Below are 8,174 nucleotides of genomic sequence, written 5' to 3' on the forward strand. Positions count from 1 at the left end.
CCCGTTTACCCAAATCCTTACTTCCTGTGTTTAACAAGCCAACAGAGTGCACCCATTTATCAAAGAACTCAGTCATTCAATCTACAACTCTGAAAAGAATTTGTTTATGCCCTAGGGTGGTAAGAGTGGATGTCAACCTACCCACCAGTGTGAAATACACAAGCACCTATTGATCAAAATGCAAAGATCTGAGAGACAACTGGAACAGCGGCTCAGTTTCTGGCCTCAGAAATATCTAGGTATGTTAGTAGTGTGATAACATTAGCCACTTTTCTTGTTAATAGGACAAAAAATCACTGGCAAGAATAGCTTAAGGAAGGGTTTGCTTCGGCTCCCAGTTTGAGAAGCATTCACCATGCCATCCGTCATGGCAGGGAAAGCGTGTTGGCAAGAGCTGCTCAAGACATCACATCAGGACCCTGAAGTGACTGCTCACATCGTTTCTGAAGCAGGAAACAGGAAGAGAAGAATGCTGGTACTAAACTCACTTTCTCCTTGTCCCTCTTAATTAGTCTATGCCCCCAACCCATGGAATGGTGCCACCCACATTCAAGCTGGGCCTCCCCTCCTTAGTTTTTCCTCTAAGGGACTCCCTCACAGACACACCTAAAGGTGTGTCTCCAAATCTAGTCTGATTGACAATGAAGATTGGTAATCACAATAACCAATTAGACTCTAATTTCTTCCAGACAAGTAGAAATTGTCGGATAAATCCTTTGGATTGTTTTAAGATTTTCTGTAATCATACAAATATTTGACAAAAGTCATACAACTTATAAAATGGAATACAGAAACAGATAGTAAATTGGGGGATGTGCAACACTAAAATCCAAGCTTTGAGAGCAGGGTTTCCAGCTCATCCATGAAAACACCAAGGGTTTTGCTATTGCTATTCCTATTTCTGCTCTGAGTTGTTCAAATACCTATTGAATGGAATGGTGCTGGCATCCCACTTTTATATGAATAAATACGAACCCTCTTGCCTTCTTGTTTGAATCACTGTGAGTGGTGTTGAGAACCATTATGGTTGGGTCTTTAACCAGCTCATAGTCCTCAGGGAATGCTTGAAAGGGGCTGACTCACTGGCCAGTGAGTACAATGGACTCCATGTTCTAATTCACTGAACAAACCTTCTCCAAGTTTCGAATTGTCTTTAGATAAACTTAGAAAATCATAATGAGATATCAGAAATCACTTTTACCACCAACACCAGGGGGATTTTTTTAAAGGCGGGACTGAGGATCCAAGTTAAACCCAAGGCTCTAATTCTTGATTCTATGGCTTTAAGTCTCTTGTAAAAATAACAGATAGCTTGCCTCCTTCTTTATGAGTTTTTAGAACACAGATTTGTACATACATAATTTGCTGACCATCAAACTAAAAGTGGTTAAGACACCATGCCCATTCCCATGGAGTTTACACTATGGAATAAAGGCCTCTAATCAAGGAAGCTGCAGCCAAGGTTAAAGTGGGTTAGCAGAGGAAATTCGGAGTGCTGTGGTGTTGAAAGAAATTAAAGAGAAGATCTAGACTAAGTGACACCTAAGATGTCCCTGGGGCTGGAAAGATAACTCAGCAGGTAAAAATGCTTGCCAATCAAGCCTGACAACCTGAATGGACCTGAACCCCTGAAGCATTATCTAGTTGTCCTTTATCAATAAAAACTCAAGAGTCAGATATCATAAAGAACCTGAATGATCAGAGAAGCAGTAGAGAAGCAACTAGTGACATCCCTCCCCCTCTTTCTCTCTCTTTCTGGTTCCTTGGTCCAAAAGGATCAAGACCCTCTCTAAGCTCCACCCTACTATTTCCTGTGTCTCTCTATCTGTCCTCAGTCCTCCTCCAAAACCCCTAAGGTTAATTTTAATCAACAAGTACTAGATCTGTTTTTTTTCTTTATTTTTATAATAAAACACTGACCAAAGGCAGGTTCTTTTGTTGTTGCTGTTTTATCTTACATCATCGAGGGAAGCCAGGGAAGAAAGTCAGGCAGGAGCTTGAAGCCACAGAGACACAATGCTTACTGGCTTGCTTTCCATGGCTTGCTCAGCTTTCTTATACAATATATGATAACCTGCCCATGGTGGCATCACTTACAATGAGCTGGGCCCTTCTATATCATTCATCATACAAGAAAATGCCGCCCTTGACCTGTCCACAGACCAAACTGATGGAGGGAATACTTTGGCTGTGGTTCCCTTTTCCATGTGACTCCAGCTTGTGTCAAGTTGGCAAAACTAACCAGCATACACACACACACACACACACACACACACACACCACACACACACACTACCACCACCACCACCATCACACATAAACATTACTAATATTTAAAGAAAAAGGTAAAAGTTACCTGAAGGCTGGGGGATGTGATGGCTAATCTTGGTAGTAGACTTGAATCTGAAATCAACTAATACCCAAACAACTGGGCATGCCCATGAAGGATTTTCTTGACTGGAACATTTGAGGTCAGAAGATCCAGTCTAAATCTGGCCAATACCTCCAGGTAACAACCTATAAAAAAAGGACACAGAAGAAGGAAGCTTTTGCTTTTTGTCTCCATGGAAAATTCACCTATCCTGCTAATACAGCACTCCTTCACTGGCATTAAAGTCTACTTCTTTAGGATTCCAACATAGACTGAAGACCCACTGAAACATCCAGCTTCAGGGACTAAAGAACTATGGGATTCTTAGCTTTTCTGTTGGGAGACAGTCATTATTGGATGAGCTGGACCACAGCTACTCTAATAAATCACATATATTCCTGCTATCAATTCTGTTCCTCTAAAAAAAAAATCCAGACTAACACAAAAGAGTTGGGATTTGCCCACACAGGAAGGGGAGGAGGAAGAGATTTAAGGCATTCCAAAAAGCATTCACTTGTTCTTACAAAAAGAACACCGTGAAAATAAGGAGCCTACAAAGAGTCAGATCTTCTCAAGGTTGCGGTAAAACGCGCACTCTAAAAGTCAATCCCTGAATTCATTTGTTGATGATATGAGGAAATGGATTCTTAGCCTGAAGAAGTACACACAATTATGATAGCAGGACCCCAATACTGTCATTAGTGGATGTATCAGGGGGAAAGAGACCAATCTGACTCACCTTTCCATGTCTTCTCCTTTGTCACAGTGCAGCACGACTGCCCTTGACAAGCAGAGATAAATTTGCACTACCTCGCCTCCAGAACAGTGAGCTAGATAAACATTTATTACTCATAATTTACTCACTTCTTGTCATTCGGGTTTAATAACAAAAAACAAACAAAGAATCAGAATTCGAAGAGGTGATGGAAGGTGTCTTGAGCAGAGGGAACCCTGATGGAATGTGTGAGAAGCAGATAACATCTTGAGTGAATGTGTGTTGTTGACATGGGCATGGCCAATGCCAGGGACGCCAGTGCCTTAAACCCACGGGAGTGACAAAACATTCCCTGGGTGAGACTCAGAGTCATGGCAAAGCCTTCCTCTAGTTCAGGGATGAGTGTTTATGTCCAGGATGTGCAAAACCTAGCAACCACAGCTTTCTGCTCTTGGATGATGTCCTCAAACAGCTGAACTACAAAGACCCCCTCCCACAACAAGGTCAATTAAATCTGCAAAATTGTTTAGCTATATACCATGAAGCCGTCTCCTGATTTGGCTGTGTATGATAAATCTGCTTCCACAATTCAGATGTATAAGATAAACAAGCTGAGTTTCTACTTACTGCTGCTGCTGCTGTAGTTAGTGTCCTCTATGAGAGCAAACACAGAACGCCTCCATGCTTGCCTGTATGAGTGTCTGCATGTCTAGCCTGTCTTCATTCCCTTGTCTCCCCAGTTAGGTCAATCCATGAAGCCATGGAGAGCATGATGAAGGTGAAGTACTGTGAGATGAATCACAGGTTAAAGAGGAAATGGTTAGCCATGCTAAAGTGTTTGTAAACTCTGTGCTAATGGAAATATGGAGTCAACTAAACATCATCTTTCCTCTCCCCTCTTCCTCTTCTCTTCCTTCTCTTCTAGAAGAGATGGCACTAGAAGCAATATGACCGTGGAATCAGGGACAAGCTAGGATGTAAGATCTGAAAACAGGCATGAATGTAAGTGGTGACTTACTCTAGGAAGAAAGAGAAAAGGATGGAGCAGGGCTTATTAGAAATTTGGATGCTTTAAAGGAAAAGGGAAATAATGAAGGATGTATTGGAGGCACTAGAGAGAGCGCCGCTGGAGCTTGCTGCACATACATGAGGATCTGCGTTTAGATCCCTTGGACTTGCATAAAAGTCAGCCATAGAGGTGCACGTCTATAACTCCAGTGCTGGTGGAGCAGACATAAATGGATCCCTGAAGCTCACTGGTTGGCCAGCCTAGCATAACATAATAAACTCCAGAATAAGTGAGAGACCCTATCTCACAAAATAAGGTGGAGATCAATGAGGAAAACACCTCACATTGACATCTGGCCTCCATGTACACACATGCACATACACACACACACACACATACACACACACACATACACACACACACACACACACACACACACACACACACACACACACACGCACACACCTGAGCACATACATCATACCTAAAAAGAAAGAAAGAAAAAAAAAGGGAAAAAGAGAGTTGGATACAGAGGTATCAGGATGACTGCTTGAAAGCATGTCTGTTTGCTGAGTTCAAACCTAGGATTCCAGAAAATGAAAACAGAGCTTTAAAACAAACGAACAAAAACACTAAAATATAGCTGTCACTCAAAGCCTTTCTGTTCACTATTTCTGTCTGTTTTTTACAAGTCGTTTGGTGTTGGAGACCATCTAACTTTCAAATTACCTTTAGCTATAAGTGAAACCTACAGTACTATTTGTGAAGCACCAGACAGAAGTTTACAAATCAGCCCTCAAAACGAGGAAATGTCCCGGTGCATAAGGTAGAGCCCATGCAAATTCAGAATTATTGAGCACTGAAGACGGAGGTGGCAGAGTCAGTGTAGACGTGATGTATCAAGGGAACTCCGGAAAGCCTTGGGAGCAGGAAGATGCCAGGAGACCTGCTCCCCAGACTCCGAGAGCCATATGCAGCCCACCAGCACCTTGATTTTAGGTCTACATCAGGCTTCTGAGCTTTAGAACCAAAAGGCAAATCTGTGGTTTCAAGGAAGCTTGTGATTATTGATTGTATACAAGGATGTAGTATTAAAGCCCTTAATTTTATGTACAACATTTTGAGTTTCAATTTAGGAGAGCTAATTGCTTCAACATGCAAATACTTGATCATAGTGAGGTTTTGTAACTTGAATAGAAGAGAGGCAGTAAGATATAATGTTTCTGGTTTCTTTCATTTCTAAAAATAAAATTGATTTATTCCTTCATGTGGCACATGACATGGCTTGGAGATCAGAGGACCGCTTGGGGAGTAATTCTCTCCTTCGCCTTTATGTGGGTCCTAGGGATGGAAACCAGGTCTCTAGGCTTGCACAGCTAATGTCAAAGCTTATTGAGATATCTCAAAGACCCCAGTTTCTGTTTATCTAATGGCTTCCATTTTATCCTCTGTCACCTCCCCAAATAGTTGTATGCCACTGATAAGTTGTACTTATAATCATATAACATAAGACTGTAAAACTAAAAGAAAAAGAACCCCATGTGCATAATAAAGGCATTCTTTGAGACTTCAACTCAGTCATAGGATGGGTCATTTATATACCTGAAGAGGCAGAAGGATCCCTACCAATAACATACAGTTATCTGTGTCAGAAGTTCAAGGACTCGAAGTAAATAAATGGGAGTTAGTACCATGGAAAAATCTACAGATTAAACTAGGAATAACTGCACATCTCTAGGCAAGCCCTGCTAAATCACCCATCTTACTCTCTACTCCACAAAGTTGACTCTCTTAAAATAAACCTCCTCCTCTCGGCATCTTTGTCTTCATGTACCAAAGACTTGTACTGGTGCTGAGATCCTCTGGGTACCAGACACACCATGCCAACGTATTTCATGATAAGCTTCCTATGAGTTTCATTAACTATTATAGTAAATCCCACCTGCAAAACTATGAATAATATATTACTGTGGTAATTCCTTCATCGGGCAATAATCTAGCCTGAGACAAAACCTGCCTTGAGCAGCTTCAGTTTTAATCCTTTGTTCCAGTGACTTTAATCTACAGCTTACTTCATAAACAAAATATAGCAGTATTTCTAATAAAGCCTAAGCCCTATTTAGCTGAAGGTGGCATTCTATGGGGCTATGAAGCGAAATGAGGTTGATTAGTAACATGACAGCTACGTTTAGCAATGCACTAATTTCACTTGTAAGGCTGCAGGGCGGAGAGCCAAGAGAGCCATTGCTTTATCCCTTTGTTCCTTAGCCCATTTCCAGTGACAAGCAGCCTTTGCTTGGCTTCAAGGATGAAGCTTACAAGTCTGGCAGGAGAAGCGCACTCTCCCTGTCAGGGATTTTCTCCACCTTTCACCCTGCAGCAAACCCTGGTCCAACAAGTAAACACAGCAATCATGCTGTCCCTCATGTCCCAGGCCATGAATCCAGGCCCCTTCATTCTGGAAACTTCATTTGTGCCTTTCTCCACTGATTAACTCAGAAAGAAAAAGAAAATAGTTTTCTTCTTCTTGTTCTGCATGTCCAGTAAATTTCAGTACATACCATGTCTATATTGGTGGCTTAGAAGTACAACATTTAACTGTGTTTGTGTGTATACCCTAAATAAATGTGTGTCATTAATTCTTACATATAAGTCTTTAGGTACATAGTTTGGCCAACCTGGAATCTATTTAGGGCTGCAGGTTAGCTGATATTGGCTCCCTGATATAAGTTCATTCTAAATCAGTCCAGGTATATTTATTCTAGGAAACAGTTATTCAGGCCATGTGCTTATTCTGAAATTTGTAGCACAAAAGGACAAGAGGAATGTTCACTCATATTTCTGGTCTTTTCTTTGTTATGAAGATCTTTATGGCCAAAGCGAGTTACATGTTTAAACCCAAAGTCGAGGAGTAGGAAAATGTAGCTCACGAGCATGAGGGCCAGGTAAGAGAGGACATGATACATCTCCACCACAAGCCAAAGAATCACTGCGGCCAACTCGCTGGTCTTGGCGTTCAGGGGATATGCTGCATTTTCTAGTGAGCCAAGTTCAGGGAAGAGCAGAAAGGAGAACGGGGAAGAAAAGCAAAATGCATTTGAAATAGATTCGGGATAGCTGAGTTCACAGCAATAAATCCTAAGGCAGTTCCAAATTCAGGCACATCCATGCCATATCTTCTACTGTAGATGGAGCAGCGGGGCTGTGTCCTGTCACCTGGCTAGCTTTACCTGAAATAATTACACAGAAACTGTATTCTTTTAAACACTGCTTGGCCCATTAGTTCTAGCCTCTTACTGGCTAATTCTCACATCTTGATTAACCCATTTCTAATAATCTGTGTAGCACCACAAGGTGATGGCTTACCAGGGAGATTTTTATTTATTTATTTATTTATTTATTTATTTATTTATTAAAGATTTCTGTCTCTTCCCAGCCACCACCTCCCATTTCCCTCCCCCTCCCCCAATCAAGTCCCCCTCCCTTGTCAGCCCAAGGAGCAATCAGGGTTCCCTGCCCTGTGGGAAGTCCAAGGACCACCCACCTCCTTCCAGGTCTAGTAAGGTGAACATCCAAATTGCCTAGGCTCCCACAAAGACAGTACGTGCAGTAGGATCAAAAACCCATTGCCATTGTTCTTGAGTTCTCAGTAGTCCTCCTTGTCCGCTATGTTCAGCGAGTCCGGTTTTATCCCAGGCTTTTTCAGACCCAGGCCAGCTGGCCTTGGTGAGTTCCCGATAGAACATCCCCATTGTCTCAGTGTGTGGGTGCACCCCTCACGGTCCTGAGTTCCTTGCTCGTGCTCTCTCTCCTTCTGCTCCTGATTTGGACCTTGAGATTTCTGTCCGGTGCTCCACCCCAGCAGCACAAACATTAAGGGCCTCATTGAATAAATGGGACCTCCTGAGACTGAGAAGCTTCTGTAAAGCAAAGGACACTGTCACTAAGACAAAAAGGCAACCCACTGACTGGGAGAAGATCTTCACCAACCCCACAACTGACAAAGGTCTGATCACCAGGGAGATTCTTAACCTGTGTCTGCCTCGGAGAGGAGAATCATGGCGACTGCTTGACTCGGC

This window comes from Microtus pennsylvanicus, chromosome 13, assembly GCF_037038515.1.
Source record: "Microtus pennsylvanicus isolate mMicPen1 chromosome 13, mMicPen1.hap1, whole genome shotgun sequence".
NCBI lineage: Eukaryota > Metazoa > Chordata > Mammalia > Rodentia > Cricetidae > Microtus > Microtus pennsylvanicus.